Raw genomic sequence first — 20,104 nt, forward strand, 5'->3', positions numbered from 1 at the left:
TTCGTTTTAAACTACTCGAAGGTAGATAACATACCAAAACAGCACCGAATATTGAGGGAGGCTTGGGAAGAAAAGAGAATTATGGCTATATATTAAGGAGTTTGCGAATAAATACAAGACAAATATCACATACATATAGAAAACAAACCTGTACACACATTATCATCATTGCCTACGATGCTGGGTTCTCTTCATCCGCTAGTTTTTATGTTCTCAGTTTGGTTACTTGGCTCAAGGGGGTTGAGGGTGACTTTATTCTTCGGTCATACTGTAGTAAACATAGTTTGGTATTGTCGATCATATTGAGCCAATGCAATTCAGTATAAACATTGTGGACCTTTTAATTAAAGAGGATGTGGATTCAGAGGTGATGCCAGGTGACCAGTGAACTACTACTAACAATGAACATACTCCAGGGGGCGCGTTACATCACTCACCACCTCCACCTCTGATGGGCCCCCTGAGCAAGCCTCCATGCAGCTACTCTAGCCATCTCACCGTGGGCCAGATCAATCCGTCGAGTGACTGCCAGGTGACGAACTACATTACCAAGGTATGTGAAACTTTTGGTGACCTTGATGTCCTCACCACACGCATGACCAGACTGAACTGTGTCAGCCAGTATGCCTCCAAATGACTGGACTTTGTTTTCTGGCCCAGGAGACATTCACTTCCAGTGGCTTCACTGCCCATCAGTTCCACAAAAAGTACAGCATCATCAGCAAAAACAAGGTCACTGACCTTGATGTTGCCAACCGATTTGCCACCGATTTGCCACCGATTTGCCACATGTCGGTTTATAAATACAGTTGTGGCACTCTGCTTTGTTTCTGCTGAAGCCAGATGCTTATAGAGCATAAGTGGTGTTCCATTTATAAATTTTGCACTTCAATATTGTAGGTTCTCTACAAACACAGTATGAGTATGTGCCATAATGGGTTGATTAAAAGTATTATATAATTCCGAAAAACTGTATATATATCTGGCAAATTTGTTCCATTTAAATTGTCAAACCAGTAGTGCCTATATTATATACAAACTTTGCTTAAACACCTGCAACGAAAATGGGTAGGACCCCATTATGGGTTCGTAAATACCTAAAACAGCCTCCGGAGGAAATATTTTGAGCTTCTCGTGTTAAAAGATGCACAACAGTGTGCTCCTTAGCTTTATTTACAAGACACACATGATCACAGTTCACATCTTAATCTTTGATTTTGTTCAAAGTTCGTAATGCCCAGTGTCAGCTAATATCTTCCCTTCTCCCCAACAGGTACCTTCTGACCATGAGCCTCTTCTCCTGTAACACCCTCCAGGTCTGTACAGATGTGGCTTGTTAGGCCTGGCAGCATCCTCCCTGAACCACACCTCGAAGGAGCAAGGACACCAAGTTGAATATTCCTACTCCCTTGGTGGTACCTTAGGAAAATATTTAAAAATTAGTGTTGCAAGTTCTCTCTGTAATATAAAGGGTTCAGAAAGCTGCATAATAAACACATTCCTGGGACACTCTTCTTGTTTCATTTAAGAAAAAATGCTCCCAGTTTTTCACCGGAGCCTCTTTCAGGTATTTTGGACTTAGCACAGTTTTTTCAGCCCAAAATAAGCCCATTTATGCACAATTTTTGGAGTTTTCTTCCTATCTTGTGATATTAAACAGCCAGAAGACTATTTTATCAATTAAAAAAGCAAGGCCAAACATATTTCCTACGAATTTATTCTGATAATAATGCTTCATTACACTAAGAGAACATCATTATTGGCATCACAACAGTCATGATATTTTCTAGCACCCCATTTTTTAATAACATGCATTGTAATTTTGATGCAATAAATGGGCACCATCAACTTCAGATATTTTGTTTACTTCTAATATGCCACAGAGCTCTTCAGCCTCTGTTGACAGCTGTTGTTTGGAGGGGGAGAAATCAGATATGAAAATGAAATAATGTGTTGCAGAGGCTTTGTCAAGGTGTCAATGTCTACAAGTGGGGGTTATCATTTTGAAGAGCACCGCCGTAGACTACTCCGCCTCATTCCAACAAGCATACATAAACTCACATGACTCGGTTTCCTCCTTGCTGGCCAGTCACCACCATGCAGCTGATCATCAACTAAGCTCTATCTTCTGCTGCCTTCTTTCCAGCTTAGCTCCCCACCGTTCCTGTAGCAAAAGGACATGAAAATCTTGAGTTTAGTGGGTACTGTGGAACCTCCTCAGCCTCCCCAACATCAAAGCAGTAAAAGATTGACATGCCTCAGCTACCCACCAACATGCTGAATTTTCAACAAAATTAATGTCTCAAGGCACCAAAAGTAAGAAAAATAAATAAGATTAACAATCATTGCCATTATAATAATAAAAATTGAATACATCACCTAATCACCCAGCTTTGAGGATATGAAGCCCAACTGAGGCGCAAGAAATGCTTCCCAATATAAAAACTGTTGGACACGAGTTACAGACCAAAGATTGTCTGTCAACTATCAATGGGTGCTGCTTGCATAGAGAGCTCAAGTTATGAGCCTTTGAGACGGGGATACAAGAGAGAGGTGTTGGATGCACGACTTTCATCTATATTGCTTTTGATAGAAGGAATATCTCTTTATAGAGTAATGTTTTCACCATTCAAGTATATATTACTTACATGTCAGTTGAATATCTATCTCTCTATCTCTATCTCTCTCTCTCTCTCTCTCTCTCTCTCTCTCTCTCTCCCCCATAACAGCACTCACTCACGCACTCGCTCGCTCTCACACTACTATTTAGCCTGATTTTGAAACGTCATTATCGCTAGTAATCCCACTTTTGCACCCGCACTAAAACGGAATATCGCATTAGCTACGAATCCCGGAAATGAGGCGCCGGGCTGCGTGTTTCTCTTATGCAAGCTTTTAATAATGAAACTCGTGAACATTTAAGTCTCTTTAAACATAAAAAAAAAACCGCCTGATATATTTTACTCTCCTACTAATATGAATGTGGATGACTATAATTACTAAGAGGCTTCCATACACTGTCAAATTTGAATATATAAAAAGTATGTCAGTTCAAGGGATTTTTATAGCTCAGTGTGTCAAGTTCAAATATGTATGGTAATTTTTGTTTGTTTGTTTGTTTGCTCGTTTGTTTGGTCGCGAATTAGAATGCAATATGCGGCGGCTCCGTATCTCATTAGGAAGGTTTGCAGCTGATATGATAGTCTTTTAATTATGAGTAATGCATTTAGCGATGATAATGCCGTTTCCAAATTCAGGTTTAATTATTATCATCGCCGTGGGTGGTTGTTTGGGTGGGGGGGTGGGGGAAAGAGGGAGAGGAGGAGGAGCGTGTGGTAATATTCTTCATGCACAAAAATACACCAGAATACGTCTCTTCTCTTCCTTCCTCTATCGCTTGTTTTTCTTTCTTGTTCTTCCTTTCTCATTTTCTCCTCGTTATTTCTTTCTCTTTTTTGTTTTTTTCTTTTTCTTTATTTTTTTGCTTTTCTCTCTCTCTCTCTCTCTCTCTCTCTCTCTCTCTCTCTCTCTCTCTCTCTCTCTCTCTCTCTCTCTCTCTCTCTCTCTCTCTCTCTCTCTCATTACGTACTTTGTTCCCTCATTTCTACCAGACCCCCTCCCTGCTGCCCCCTCCCCCTCACCCATGCTTTTTAAGGGCTAAAGGGCTGCTCCCTGGCCACTCCTCCCACGCCCTAATGATGCCACGAACGCTTTAATTCGCGTCCTGTTTTGTGCAATCAGCTGTAACAACCACAACAATACGTCCCCTGAAACCCCATACACGCACGGCCCTCCAATCACCGCGGTCTGCTCGGATTAACGGGACCGATAAACCTGCCTCCAGCGCATCCACTGACCACCAATTAAATACTTTGTCCGGGGCAATCATCAATCATGTGGCTGTGGGTGGAGGCTGCGGCGGGATTCATCGATCAACTATAGGTATTATTGTATATCAAAGGTTAGTAAACAAGGAGGTTATTAATGCTTATCTGAATAGACTGTGTGTGTGTGTGTGTGTGTGTGTTTTTAATCTTTCTACGACAACTTCTACTTCTGGACAATGATAGGTGAGTCCGGATGATCACCAGGTGTTAATGCTCTTCCGCAAGTGTTGTTGGTGCATATTCGGGTTTGTATTCCAGAAACACAAACAGGACATCAAGAAAGGACGTGTTTCGAGTATTCGTAATAAGAAAAATACAACACAAAATAAACACTACAGGCGGGTTAACGACTCTGTGTTCTATTACATTATTATTATTATTATTATCATTATTTATTATTATTATTATTGTTACTGTTATTAACTTATTATTATTATTATTATCAGAACTATGAGAGAGCCCCAAAGAAGAGTTAAAGTGTCTATAACCCTAAACGTGATTGGGGCTCTAAGGAGGGCCAAGAATAGCTTTGGAAATGAGATAGGGTGTTTTAGAAGAAAAGAATTAACCATACTTTTGAATAAATTAAATCCGGAAAATTAAATCCAGAAAAAAATGTAATGGATGATGGTTGTCTTTGTTTTAAAACCTCAATTTCCCCACTGTTCAATGAGACAGTTCTCCACAAAACTCCACCCTTTCCGATACCACTGAGCAGTCAACCTTTTTCCCTTTCTTCATTTTCTATCTGGGCGTCATTAGGATCGGAACTGGACTATTTGTACTTATTGTTAAAGCCGCTCCTTCCAATTCAGATGTTTTTACTACTTTCTTATAGGACTCAAGACGTCAGTTAAAAAAAGGGCCTTGTGCAGTATGAAGTAAGCATCCCATATGTGGCATGAGGGGGTGGCCTCCACTTTTCATATAATTATTTAATGTCCAAAGCTATTTGTCTTACCACCCAACTTTGTTCACCTGTCCTCAGCCACTCACAGGCCACCGCAGTGTTTCCTCTCTTCATGTGATCTACCTCCGTTTTAATAATTAATTTCCTTATTTGTCAACCACGACATCCCGCCTCTCGCCTCCCGCTACTAAACTTTCAACGCTCTCATCCCAGCGCTGACTACTTCATAAATAACGGAAAAGTTTACCAGTACTTTTAGCCCCCATCCCTTTTACCGACAAACTTTGGAATAGTCCACCTAACATTATATTTTTTCGCTTTTCTACAAAGTGACTTTTTAAAGAGACAACTCTGGAACTAAATTATGAATGAAGTTTTACTCTTTGAAACTTGGGCCACTTTTGAAGAGGAACTTGTAGAAGTCACACCGATTTTCTGTTGCTGTTTTCTCTTCAGTCTTTGGAGGGTTTTCCATGCCTGTGAAAAATAATATCGATTAATGTCAAACATACCGTTCCAAGGTAAGAATGGAATCAAATTAGTTAATCAATACTATGAATACTTAATTAATACACTAATTAATAAACAAATTTACTTCAGAAACTGATGCACCTACATTTTTCGACTGGATTTATACTACTACTCGTATTTTGTAGTGTAAGTTGAAACAAAATTCCTGCTCGGTTCACACTGCGACGCATGGACCAACACCTGGTTATTCCATTAGATCATGCACGACTGACAGAGGGAAGTGTGGATGCATCGGAAGGGCGTAAGGATGGACGCAGTGTGACGGCGAGTTGCTGGATGCTGCAGCGGACACGGGCTCAGCTAATCATCGCCTCTTCAGCGCCGGTGATGCAGAGGCGCGCGGTAAATCCACACACGGGGAAAATATTTACACTCGTGGAAAATTACAAACGACACTTAAGCTGCACATGCGTCATCATAAATCTCGTGTGCACCAACTTGAACAAATGCACGCCATAACAAACGAATTAGGGAGAAAAATATAAATCTCGCAACAAGCCAACACACTGCCTTACCCCTCTCTCCCTCCCTCTCCCACTCCCACTCCCGGAAACAACAGATCTCTTCCTCCTCTCCTCTCCTCCATTCCTCCCTCCCTCTCTTCCTTCCTTTCCTCCTAAGCACTGCCATTCTCGAGACTTTCCCGACCTCGCTGCTTTCTAATGCCGCGTGTAATTATCCTCTAAATCCACAGTGAGAAATTACCTGCGGCGGTAAATTACTCGCCGGATCCTGCCAAGACGAACTGAACGAAACGGAGTGGGGAAAAAGCTCGAGTAAATTACACCCACACAAAGTCGCCCCCCCCCCAACCACCACCTCCCACACACACACACACACACACACACACACCACACGTGCGGACCCACCCTCTTCGCTCCTCACTATAACACATTTTAAATAAATACATAGATAGACAGATACATACATACATATACATAAACAAAGATAGATAAACTGATTGATTGATTGACTGACAGATAGCTGATTAATTGATTGATAGACTAACTTTATTCATTAACTTACAATAACAGAAAAAGTCATATACAGATGCAAAAAACAGACTAGCACACACACACACACACACACACACACACACACACACACACACACACACACACACACACACTTGTAGGGCTGCGCTGCGCCGCCAGATGGCAGCTTTAATAGTGGTGTGCCGCCGACAATTTGGCCCGTTAATTGATTTCCGTATTGGCTGAACTGTCTCTCTCAAGTTCGAGACAGTTTAGTTCCTCTCACGAGTGTTATTGACTGCACTCGCTCGAGCTTGTCAATCCATTAGGCTCGCTGATTTTATTGAGTCGACGTGCTATTGCTTGTGCCGCCCCGCTCCGCCTCTTGTTTGTCCTTGCACCTTAATTTCCCCTTCCTCCTCCTCCTCCTCCTCCTTCTCCTCTCTCTCTCTCCCTCCTACCGACTCCTGCCCCGGCGCGATGGATGGCTGCTCTTTCTCTGCTATAACTTTGTTTTTGCACACCGCGCCTGCAAGCTCTGGTGTTTTTGGTCTCCTACGCTTGGAGTCAACCTTTAGCAAGATGATATTTTTGTTCGTATAATTTTGGAGTGTATTTAAGGATATTTTGAACGTGCAGAACACCAGAGATCCTTGCCTGGTTTCGTTCCGTCATTCTTCCGGGAGAGGTTCATTTGAGGCATACGTCCTCAAAGTTCATGGCCACATATTCTTAAAGCACAGCCAGTAACATGTTCTCAACTTTACTAAACCACCTCTTCTCAGTTTTCAGTCTCTCATGTCCACTCCCTTCCTCTTCTTCCTTTCCTCCACCATATAAGGCAAATAAAAAGAGCCCCTTCCCCTTCCTTATTCATCCATTTCTCCATTTCCAGGTTCTCACTTCCTATTATCTCTCTCCCTCCTTTCTTCCAAGCACAGAGGAAGAAACGCCACCCAGTCCTCAATATTACATCAACCCCATCCAGTTCATCTTATCATCATCTCCCATTCCCTCCCTCCCTCTCTACCTTCCCAAGTTACTCTCCCTCTTTCCCTCCTTTCCACCCCAGTTTCATCCCTTGCCGCAAGAAACAATCCCTTTGCCCCTTTAACCTCTCCTCCATCTTCAATCTTTCATATCTCTCCTTCTCTTTGCCATTCTACCTCCTCCTCCCTCCATTTTTAAACACTCCCATCCACTACCCTCACCATGAGAAGCAGCTCGCTCTCTCTTCTCCTCTCTCCCTTTTCTCTCCTTCCGCCCTTCATTCCTTTACTTCTCAACATTTCCTCCCACTCATTCCTTCCACATAGAACCTCACCCACACAAGTCCCATCTGCCCTCCCTTCCCTAACTTACTGACAACCTCCATCTTCAATTTCTCCCATCTCCTTTCCCTCTCACTCTCCTCCCTTCCTTCACTCCTACCCCCCCTTGAAGTAACTACCCACACCTATCCCTCCCCATCTCTCCTTCCTTCCTTCCTTCCTCCACTCCCTCCGTCCCCAAAGAAACTACCCACACGCATCCTTATCAGCGGACGAGCGAAGGAACACTCACGGCTTGCCCAGCGAAATTCCTGACGTGTGGGATCCCCGCTTCCTCCTCCTATTCTCCCTCGTCGTCCCCCGCTCCCCGTCACGACCCTCCGCGGCTGTGGCTGCGGATGCCTGTAAAGTACAAATTAATTACCGGTCTGACAATAATGACTCCGCTTTTAGCCAACCAATTAACGCAAGAATTAGGGAGTCTGAACAGCTTGTGGTCCTCCCTTATCCCCTCTCTCTCTCTCTCCCTCCCTCTCTCCCTCTATCCCCCTCCCTTTCAGCCTCACTATCACATCAATATATGTCTTTCATCTCTTTTTCCTTTCCTCATGTACCTCTTTCGTCCCCTTCCCCTCCCCCGCCACATCCATATATATCCCCCTCCCTTTTTCCCCTCAGGCTCATTCTCTCTCCTCTCCACTGTCCCCTTACATCCCCCCCTTCAATTATTTACCCTCCGGCTGACTACTACTTCTAATACCACTTCTATTTCTATCTCGCTCACTATTTCCCTCACGTTACTCTCTCCCTACCTGCCCCCTCCCTTTTCATCTCCAAATTCCCTTCTCTTCTCCATTATCACAACGACTTTTATCTCTATTTTTCTCTGTTACTTTCCCTCCCAATCCAGACCCTTCCATTCCCTTCCATCTCCCTTCCCTACAGCCTCACCGCCACTTCTATCTCCGTCCCTGTCTCTTTTTCCCTCCCTCATGTCCAGAGCTCCATGCCGGCAGCCGGGTCGCGGGGCAAAGCTGGCTGCGTCCCTCCAATCCAGAGTCCCCGGAAACTAACTTCACTAGAGGGACGAAATGGAATACTGGGATGGCCATTAAGCACATAAATCCCTGGCTTGGGGGAAAAACGCTTGAGTGTGTAATTGGAAGTCAGGAGGCAAAGGAGGATGGCAGGGAACGGGAAAAGTTTCCCTCTTCAGTGTTGCGGGGCGAGGGGGTCAGGAGGAGGAGGAGGATGAAGGAGGGGGAGGGAGGGGGAGTTAGGGGAGGGTTTCAGGGGAGACTAGTGTGTTCTGGGGGATAAGTGGGTCCACCCGAGTCTTTGGTCTCCTGATAAAGGGGAATTTATGCATTGTTCCGACCATGAGTGTGGGTGAGTGTGTGTAAGTGTGTGGAGGGAGTGTGGGTGTGTGTGTGTGTGTGGGGGAGGGGGGGGGAGGGGTCGTGTGTGTATATGGGTGGGGGGTTGGGGGGTTGTATGTCGTGTGTGTGTGTGTGCGTGCGTGTGCGTGTGTGTGTGTGTGCGTGTGTGTCGCTTCGCGTCTACATCCACTGGTAAAAGAAGAAAAAAAATAATACTACTAGCGCGAAGTTAATACTGCATGTGCGTCTTTTAATCCGTTTCTTCGTCTTGCCAATCCCGGAGATGACTTTATGATGGCGCTGGTTGTGTGGTGCTGCTTACGACGCAAAAATACGATCAAGGTCTTATTTGGTTTCTATAAAGTTGATAGTCAACTTTAACGAAACCCTGGCATTCTTTTTTTTTTTTGCCTTCTTGCGAATTAAACGCTTTCAGGGTTGGAAAAATCATGCCAACTCTGGAATTGGTGTTCTTTATCAATGTTTTTTTTTTTTTTTTATTTCTATTTATTTATTTATTTATTTATTATTATTTTTTTTTACGTTGTTGCCTATTGCGCCGGTAGGCATCTTCCCGGTGGGGCCTGATGGTCGGCCCAAGGCTTCTTCCAGGTGGGGCCTGATGGTCGGCCCAGCCCGTTCTGGCGCAGGCGAGTGTTTATAGTGGCGTCATCTTGCATTGGCTCATGCTGCCCCCCGGAACTCGTTCTTGATTCGCTTGGACGGCTTCCTCTAGAGTCCGGGTTGATGGGTGGTCTTCAGGACAGCATGTGGGTAGTTTTAAGCCACTCGGCGGTGACTGAAAAATCCGAGTGGTAGCGTGTGGATTCGAACCCGCGTCGTCCATCACGCGGTGAATGTGGGCCCAGTGCGCTACCAGTTCGACCACCGCCTACCCTGAAATTATACTATTGCAGCTTTTTATTTACATTTGCGTGAGGAGAGAAGAATTGAGGTGCCTCCTTTCTTTGTAAAAGAATCCTATCTGACGACCGGATGAAGAACAAAGGCTCGTTTCCACACTTTTACGGAGGCATCAATATATTGCGCCCACTGACGGGAAAGCAACAGCTGGTTAATAATTGTTACCAAGCTATCACCAATGACACTTTGCATAAGCAAGCACCTCCTCTGAAAGGTACTCGACCCAGGGAAGTGCGCTTCTCTGAATTGATCCCTAATAGCAAATCCTTGCTAACAGAGGTCACAGAGGTGCCTACAAGGCTATTAGGAAGGAAGCATCGGAGGACCCCAAAAAACTACTCTCTCTTTCACCAACTCCAGATAACTAGAATAGATCATCCTCAATTCTACTTGCGGCTACACAGTAAAACTTATTCGCCTCCAAGAAGCACCTTAAATGTTTTCACAAACGAACGTTCTCCTTCACAAAGGGCAGAGGAGGGAGAAAGACAAATGGTTGGGGCCAGAGATCCCCACGCAGCTCCCCGGCGGGAAGGTCATTCATCCCGCCGCGCCCCTCAAAGGGACGCAGTTCGTGGAGTGGTTATTAGAGGAAGTGAAGGGAGCGGGTCTCGTTACATTGGACAGTGTAGATGACAAGGCGGCGGCTGCTGATGACTTGAGGGATCCAGAGGGCAAGAGAGAATAAATTTAATTAAATTTCACCGATTTATGACATGTACCAGACAGTGGAACATCCCACTGATTCAATATACAAAGACCCTCATTCTTTAATATCTTTCAAGAAATGTTGTCAGGTGTTATTTAGATATATTCCATTCCTGAGACTCGTATGACAGGCTGAAGATTGCTGCGAGGCGCAAAAAGTTCACGGAGACATCAAATTTGCTATTTGGAAAATCCATGTGGTGATATGTTTTTTGGGGAGCATGTGGGCAGGTTTTGTCCTACATAAAATTGTATAAAACTTTTAAATATTAGAACAGAATACTAAGTCTATTGTTTCTGTATCTACTGCTTTTATTACTGCTGATAAGATTTCATGTTAGGTAGCCTGGTGTAAGAAATTAATAATTTTCATGGCTGAGTGGTAGCGTGTTCGGGAGATCCAGGAGGGACGTCGGTTCGAATCCTAGGCGGTACACAGCTGGGATTTTTCAGTTACCGCCGAGTGGCCTAAGACTACCCACATGCTGCCCTGAAGACCACCTATCAACCCGGACTCTAGATAACCTCTCCAAGGAGAGGCTCAAAGATGATCTCTGGGGGGCAGTATGAGCCAATGAAGGATGACGCCACTATAAAACACTCGCCTGTGCCACAACGGGCTGGGCCGACCATTAGGACCCACCAGCGAGGAAGCCTCACGGCGCAATAGGCTGCGATGTAAAAAAAAATTGATCACGCGATATCAGCGTCAAGACCATTTGAGACTAAAATACTACCGCACTTTGGGGCATTTACGCAGCATGGGGGAGACAAAACACACGAGGAGCGAGGCGTCCCTAAGGCCGCCTGTATAGGGCGCTTAGGGGGAATGACGCGCGTACAAAGAGTAACAAACGCCTCCATTACACCAACAAGGACGAGGAAGCGATTCTCCTCAAAAGTCTACGTAGAGAAAGTGCCATATTTCAATTAACATTTTCCTCTCATTCATGCGTGAGAGAGAGAGAGAGAGAGAGAGAGAGAGAGAGAGAGAGAGAGAGAGAGAGAGAGAGAGAGAGAGAGAGAGAGAGAGAGAGAGAGAGAGAGAGAGATGGGGGGGGGGCAACACATCCCTCAAATCCTTCTCACTTCACATATACATCATCTTATCCCCAGCATCCTCTCTTCCCCTTCCAACTCCCCAGTAAGTCCCCGCCATTTTAATTCACTTCCAGCGCACCTTATCTAACCATTATTCTTCCGCGTCCCTTTCCTTAAGAAGCACTATAAACAAGAACAGCTTTTTTTCTTTTCCCTTAACTCGTGTACTCTCCTCTAAAGAAGCCACAAACAGCTATTCCTTCAACTTACATCATCTTGACCCATCTATCTCTTCCACCTCTCTCTTTTCCTTCTCCTCTTTCTCCGTCACTCTTCCAACTCTTCCTGTTTTCTTCCACCATTTATTCTTTTACCTTTTCCTGTGCCTTTCTAACCACACAAAGGCAGATTACCCTCAACACACAGCATCTTACGTATTACACTAAAAAAGCTCAATTTCACATCATCACACTACGCCATCCTCCTACCTCAATCTACTAATTTTAAGCTAACAATTTTATCACTAACGATTCACACTAGGCAGCAATACAAAGCAGGAAAGACTAAAGAAGGAGAGTTAACAGAGGCAGCCCCATCTTCCTACCTCCTACCTACTTTCTGCTATACACAAACAGTGCCTCGTTAAACCCAAAGGTATCACCACCCCCTATACGCGCACGCTCACGACTCCCTGCCCCCTCTCAGGACACCCTCTATCCCCTAACATTCAACACAAATAGACACTCCTTTCACCCTCTACCTGTCCCTTTGCTTCACTTAAAAGCCACAGAAGTCCTGGAAAAAAAGCTTAACATGAGGTAGATCTGAAAAGCTTTGATGGAAGAGAATCAGGAATAGATATGGTATGAAAAGAAGAAGGGGCAGGAGGGAGAGGAAGAGGAGGAGGAGGAGGAGGAGGTGGTGGTGGTGGTGGTAGTAGAGAAAAGGGGAGAGAAGAGAGAGGAAAGGCAGGGTAAGTAAAGGAGATAATTGAGGAGAATGACAACGTATGGCGGAGAGTGAGGATGAAAAGGGGAGAGAGGAGACGGGAGGGACAAAGAGGACTGTCCACATCTTTCTCGGTGCTAATTAAGGAGCATAATACAGGCTCTTCCTCGGGGACGCGGGTACCGACACCACGCACGAGGGAGGCGCTGTGGACACGGTGTTTTGCCGCGACTCATTCTTAGGATGGAAAGTAAGCGGGTGGGAGAGGAGAAGGGAAGATATGGGAGAAAAATGGAGAAGGGTGAACGGTAAGAGGTAAAGAAGGAAAAGGGAGAAAAGAAGAAATAATAGGAGGAAGATGTGGAAAAAAAAAGACGAAGAAAGTGAGAGGTGGAAGAATGAATGGCAAGGAAGGTTAGGAAAAATGACTATGGAGAAATACAAATGCAAAGAAGGGAAGAATAAACAAGCGGAGGAAGGAGAAAGACGAAATAAAGACCCGGAATAGAAGGAAAATAATATGGGAAAATGTAAAAGAGATAATGAAGATAGAAAAACGAAACTGTGGGAAAAAGTAACAGAAAATAATGAGGAATGAAAACAAGAAGAGTTGGAAGAATGATGGAGAAAGAGGAGATGGAAAAGGAAAGAGGTAGAAGGGATAGGTGGGTCAGGAAGACAAAAGTAAGCAGGAATTACTCTATAACGCAACACCCACGACCTTGACTCCTCAGAGTTTTCCACCATCTGGCTAAGACTTCATTGTCCTTCTGTTGCTAAATACATCTGTGCTGTTTATCTCTCAGCTAACTCTACCAACGTCCGCGTCCGCGCTTATAAAGCGGACGGGGTGGGGGTGGGGTGGGGTGGGGTGGGGGGTGGTGTGTGTGTGTGTGTGTGTGTGTGTGTGTGTGTGTGTGTGTGTGTGTGTGTGTGTGTGTGTGTGTGTGTTGAACCAGCTTTTGTGCTCGAGGTATCTCCGTGTGGGCGGAAGAGAGGAGCGGCGTCCTTGGCCCTATAGACAGAGGGGGCAGCAGCGGGGTTGAGAGGGCGCTGCGTGTCTCAGATCGTCTCGGCTGAGGGAAGCGGCATGGGAAATGGAACTTCTGTCAGGCTTCCAGTTAAGCTAATTAGGAAAACGCGAGGCGGAAATGTCCTACCGAGACAAGGCGAGGCTTTGCGAGAGTTAATTGGTTGCAAAAAAAGAGTAAGTAGTGGTGTTGTTTTCTTGTTATACTAATGCGTATCACTGCGCGCGGATGTGATTGGATCTTGGATAAAAAGAACATTTTTGGAGCTGCGTTCGGGAATGTAACTACCAGGATGTTTTGCCGGCAATTAACTTTTTTTTTTTTAATTTTATCTTTAGAATGTATTATAAAATAGGAAGAGCACCTAAAACTTATCTTGTACATTTACTGAAGCAATAATCCCTACATATACTGAAGCAGTAATCCCTAACGTGTGTATATTGTTATATCATATATATATATATATATATATATATATATATATATATATATATATATATAGATATATATATATATATATATATATATATATATATATATATATATATATATATATATATAAGCACACACACACACACACACACACACACACACGCACACACATATTCATACATTCATACATACATAGATATACACATACATACTTGATCTTCATGACAGAGGCAGGGCACGAGTGAAATTGCTAAGAAGGTGCTTCCATGAGCTTCACTTGGGTATAAAAAGAAAATCGAAAAATCGGGAAAAGCAGAGAAATAACATTTCTGTTGACGAAACGCATCTAATCAGGAGATGTGAACGAAAGAGTATTAACGTAAAAATACAGAAATGTCTTGCGTTCAGTAAACAGAGGAACTAAGTTTCTTTCAGTATATTTGGAAATAGAAAAAAATATATCTTCTTTTTAGTATTGTGGCCATAGTAAAGGATGAATTCATTTACTTATCGAAATTCCAACAAATTATGGCTTGTGTTAGTGACAAGGCGGTGGACTGATGATGCGGCAGCTTTTTGCATGAGGGTGTGCGGCGCGGGGTTGTGAGCTACAAAACTGACTTTACTACACTTGGCGGAAAAATAATTACAAATTAAGCCAAGAAAGAATGGTACGCCACACACACACACACACACACACACACACACAAACACACACACACACACACACACACACACACACACACACACACACACACACACACACACACACACACACACACCATACACCCCCCCACCCCCCACACAGCAGAAAGATAGACAAATATAAAGTGAGAATCTATTAGAAGTGTATATCACGTTGATCGGATTTAAATGGCACACTATCACAGCCTCACCTTCGCCTCCCGCCCCTCGGTGCTCGACGGCCAGAGCAAACACAGGGCGGGAAGACGCGGGCGGGCGGGCGGGTGGGCGGGCGGGAGGACGCGAGCGAGGAGGGAGGACCTGGGCAAGGCGGCGAAATTATACCGGAAGGGACGATTTTTCCGACCAGTTTTTGCCTCATCGGAACTAATGAGTTAGTGAATCGCTCTCCGGGGGACGCTTAAAGCCGGGGTGGTGTGAGGCAAAGGAAGGCTGTTGAGGGTGAGGCAGTGTTCTTGTCTCACTGGGGGAAGGCAAGGGAGAAGGTGGTGGATGGGGAGGAAAGAGGTAAAGTGTTTGTGTGTAGAAGGGAGTTAAGGGTGAGGGAGGGTTCTTGTCTCACTGGGGGAAGGCAAGGGAGAAGGGGGTGGATGGGGAGGAAAGAGGTAAAGTGTTTGTGTGTAGAAGGGAGTTAAGGGTGAGGGAGGGTTCTTGCATCATTGGGGAGAAGGTAAGGGAGAAAGGCCTGGTTGGGAGAAAAGAAACAAAGTGTACGTGTGTGGAAAGACCAAAGGGCTTGAATGGAGAAAGGATGGAGTAAGGAACTGGATTGGAAGAAGAGAAGGAAAAGATATAATTATGGAGAGAATGTCCTGTGTAGAAAGATGGCGAATGGCTATGGATGGAGAGAAAAGACAAGCAAAAGGCCTGAGGGAAGGGATAGAAGGAAGAGGGAATGATCTGTTTGGGAAGAATGAAAATAAAGGGGATGCTGATTTCAAATACCCAAAGTGTCTTCATATTCATTCCCTTCACGTGAAAAGTTTTTGGCGTATTTTCCTCTCAATATCCATTATGTTTGTCTCATTTGCCTAGAAAGCTAATTGTAGACTCATCCTTGTAAAAATCACACTATGGCTTCCTTTTATTATTTTTACATATTCTAATTTATAGACATCCTAATTAATCATATTATTTTTACATACCCCAATTAATATCTTTTTTTCAGCATCTCAAAAGAGGATACCATCAAGGAAAAGCTATGATAACAGACTCTGCCGTGACCTTTCACCTCATCTCCTTCCCCAGCATCGTCCCACTTCTTTCTTATCGTCTGCGTTTGCCTCACAGCATTGGCACACACTCCTCTGTTGTCATCTTTATTTACCTTCCCTTGCTCAGTTACATCCTCACCTGCAGTGCTTCATTCTTCCCTCCGCTTCAAGATTACTCAAAAGTCAATCCAGACCTCACCGCCAACAGACAACATTGCAACATTTTCCGTCTGCTTCTACCTTGATTACTTACCTGCTGATCTTTTCTTCCCCCAACAAGCAAGTCTGGAGTCTATCTTGCAGCATCTTTTCCTTTCAACAGTGACATGCATTTCCCCACCGCTATCACCTTGCTCTCCCTTACCTCTTTGCCACCTCCCGGCATTGCTTCATCCCTCTTAAGCCAACATGTAACATCAAAGCTTGTTTCCGTCACATCCGCCACGCACTCCGTCTGTCATAACCTCACTTTTCCCCTGCGCTTTGATCCTTGTCACCCGCCGCATTGTTTCATTACTTCTGCGCCTAAAGGTATTCCAAAGCTTATCCATGCCGCAATATCGTCTAACAATACTGCCACAATCTCCTCACCTGTTGATGCGCGCTGATCGTAACCACCCACCTGACTTGCCCTTTTTTTTTTACATCAAAGGATACGACTCAAGGGCAACAAAAAGGGTACAAAAAAAAGTCCGCTACCCGCCGCTCCCACAGAAGTAAAAAGTATAGAGTTGCCAAAAGAGAGGTCAATTTCGGGTGGAGAGGTGTCTTGATACACTCCTTATTCTGCCTAAATGTAACATACATGGTCCAAAACAACCTCATAATAAAAATATATAAAACTTGCGCATAACACTCGCCCTTTACCAGCCTTTGAAGGAATGAACTTGAGAGCCAACGTTAAGGAGCAGTGTCCCGTGTTTCCTGTAAGGCGTCTGTGGGAGCATAGAGACGGATATAAGAAGACTGAGAACCCTCGAAGAACCTACAGGTGCAGCGTGAAGGCCGATGGAAGACAGTCTGAGGGAGCGGAGGGATGAGGGGATATTAAACAGCCAGCACTGAAGGCCACGAAGGACGAACAAAATCCTCTTAGGGTAAAGTTTGGAGGCGTAGAGAGTATTCGTGTTACCTGACGCCGCTCATCTCTTGTTTTATATGGAAAAAAGAATATTGTTTACGTATATAGTATAATTAAAACTATTGTGCCTGAACTATGCCTCAACAAGCCACAATACACAAGTTACACGATGCACTGATGAGTAAACACGCTGTTATACGTCTGTCTCAGTCATTAAGGGGATAAAGGATTGAACTTCGCTTTTGACACTACATTGAACGAAAGCTAATATTGCGAACTTTGTGTGTGTGTGTGTGTGTGTGTGTGTGTGTGTGTGTGTGTGTGTGTGTGTGTGTGTGTGTGTGTGTGTGTTTGCGTGTGTTTGCGTGTGTTTGTGTGTGTTTGCGTGTGTTTGCGTGTGTTTGCGTGTGTGTTCGAGTGCATGCGTGCGGATGAACTTCATTACCTCCGCGGCACACATTAATTGGCCAATTTCACAACTACGCCTCCCGGAACCACATTTAATTACCTTTTGCACGTGGCCGGAAATAAGAACATAAACGCCGCAAAAGAATCTTAATTTAAAACATCATGAGAGGGAAGATTTTTGCATGCACGAGACTTTTTTTTCTTCTTGACATTCCATACTTTTTCTACTTTCTAATTCCCTATCTGATCCTCTTACGCTACTCTTTATTTCAACTTCTCATCCGTTTATTAATTTCCTTCTTTTCCTTCTACCTTCTGATTCTTCTCCTCTCCTTTCTCCTTTGCCTCCTCATCCCTTGCCTAATCCTCCTTTTCTTCATATGTTCTAATCTCCTATCTCCTCTACTTCGTGTATTCCGTTCCTCCTCCTCCTCCTTCTCATCCTCACCCTTCGTTTTTTTTTTTCTCTTACAGTCTGCTTTGCCTCCTAAACCCTCTTCTCCTCATCTCTGTTAACTTCCTCCTCCTCCTGACTTTTTTAAACCGCATGATATAAAAGAAAATAACAATGTGATGGCTTACCGAGGTGGCGGCGAGGAATACAAGTTTGCGTTTAATTATCTCTCTTCTCTCACAGACGCATGCCCACGCAGCTGAAATAATTGTGCTTGATTGCCATTAGCTCTAGTCCGAATGTCCATTTTTCTGATTAGAACTCAAATTACAGCTATTAATAGAAACTTTGAGGGCAATTAACACTCGCTCTCGCTCTCGCTCTCTCTCTCGCTCTCGCTCTCTCTCTCTCTCTGAGGAAGACGTGAATAACCTCCTAGACTTAACATATTGTGGGCCGCTGGGGCAGTTGGGAGCAAAACCATAATGACAGCCTTCCTCTTCCTCCTCAACCTTGGCCATCCTTTCCTCTCTTACCTTTTCCTCTGTCCTTTTCATCCCATATTTTCTCCTTCTCGTCCTGCTTTATCTCCTTTTCCCTGCCTACATTCTTCCTCTTCCTTCATCCTTTCCTCCCTTACCTTCTTCTCTGTCCTTCTCATTCCTTAATTTCTTCTCCTTCTGCTTTACTTCATCTATTACATTTCTCCTCCTCCTCCTCCTCTTCTGTCTCATCCCTTGCCTCCTTCTTTTTCCTCCTCTATCTTCTTATTCTTTACTTCATGTTTCTCGTCCTGTGCTTTACTTTATCATTCCTCTCATTCCTTTATCCTCCTCCTCCTCCTTTTCTGTCTTCCTCCCCTTGCCATCTCCTTTTCCTCCTTCTAATGTCTAATCCCCCATCTCCTCTACTTCACATTCGTATACTCTATTTCTTCTTCTCTTCCGCCTCCTCCTCCCCCTGTTTGTCCTCCTCTTCCTCTTCATTTCCGTCTTCCTTCTCCTTCTCCTTTCTATTCAATTCCTGTTTCCTCCATCATCGCATTTTTTCTCTTCCACATTCTGCTTTTCCCCCTAACCCTCTTCCCCATATTGGTTAACTTCTTCCTCCTCCTCCTCCTCTTCTTCCCCGTGACCCCGCCCGGCCCTCCATCTCCCCCCCCCCCCTTAAGGAAGTCTCATCCTCCCCCCCTCACGTAAATTTCCTCCGTAAGACGCATCTCCTACGCGTATATTTACCTTAAAATACGATGTAGCTGACTGGACGGGTAAGGAGGAAGAGGAAGAGAAGGAGGAGGAGGAAGAGGAGGAGGAGGAGGAGGAGGAGGAGGAAGAGGAGGAGGAAGAGGAGGAGGAGAAGATAGCCATGAAGTGAGACACAGATGTAATTAAAACCAATGGTGATATTTGTATGTTCTGTGTGTGTTGTGCTCGTTTGTGTTTGTTTGTATCTTGTTATATGTGTGTTTATTTGTTTGTGTGTTTGTGTTGGTGGTCGTGTTTGTGTTAGTGGTGTAGGATGTAAAAGCAAAGGAGTGCAAAAGAGGTTATGGACGTGAGAGAATGAGACAGTAAATGAAAGGCAGAGGACAGACTGAGCTAAGTACACAGCATTAAGATCCTCTATCCGCCCTAAGAAAACAAAGTGTATTCCTAAGTTAGTCTATTATGTTAATGAATATGCGTTTTCTTTCAAGCGACTAACATTTCCGAACTGCTGCCTTGATGGACGGTGAGGAAAAAATACATACATTCAAGAACAAAGCATGTACAGTACTATTACTAAAACAACCATTGCTCTACTACTACGAACAAACGCTACTGCTACTACTACTACTACTACTAATAATAATAATAATACTAACAATAATGATAACAATACTAATGAGGCATTCAACGTGCTGCTGTTTCCGCTATTCGTTTTCATTATGAGTCCTGCAAACGGCGCCTCCCTCCCCTCCTCACTCCCTAACCCCTCCCCTCTCCACGTCACCCTCCCACCCATACCCTCTTCCCCTCCTCCCTCCCCAGCACCTCCCCGCTCCGCATCTCCCTCCCACCCATCGCCCATTCCCCTCCTATTGCCCCAACATTTCCCCCTTCCACTCTTCCCACCCATACCCCCTTCCCCTCCTCCCCTCCCCCTCCTCCCCCTCCCCACCCATAGTCTGTACCAGGTGGCTTGTGGCTTCCGGCCCCGAGGAAGGTGTGACTTCGGCCCTGGTAGCTCTCGCCTTATTATCAAAGTTCTCGTAAAAGTTCCCTTA

General features: G+C 44.5%; 1 long non-coding RNA gene across 3 annotated transcripts in view; it reads right to left on the reverse strand.

The window, feature by feature from the left end:
- Nucleotides 1–1,270: 1,270 nt before the first annotated feature.
- LOC126980996 (uncharacterized) overlaps nucleotides 1,271–20,104 on the reverse strand; it is a 56,471-nt gene continuing 37,637 nt past the window's right edge. Inside the window, exons 2-5 of one of the 3 annotated variants that reach the window (XR_007733700.1) lie at nucleotides 7,866–7,975; nucleotides 5,226–5,274; nucleotides 2,062–2,164; nucleotides 1,271–1,419 (exon numbers count right to left, since the gene is read on the reverse strand). This is a non-coding gene — a long non-coding RNA (uncharacterized LOC126980996). Of the gene's footprint in view, nucleotides 1,420–2,061; nucleotides 2,165–5,177; nucleotides 5,275–7,865; nucleotides 7,976–20,104 lie in introns of all 3 variants that reach the window. The other 2 variants (XR_007733699.1, XR_007733698.1) reach the window with 2 other exon arrangements.

This window comes from Eriocheir sinensis, chromosome 46 (genome assembly GCF_024679095.1).
Source record: "Eriocheir sinensis breed Jianghai 21 chromosome 46, ASM2467909v1, whole genome shotgun sequence".
NCBI classification, from domain to species: Eukaryota; Metazoa; Arthropoda; class Malacostraca; order Decapoda; family Varunidae; genus Eriocheir; species Eriocheir sinensis.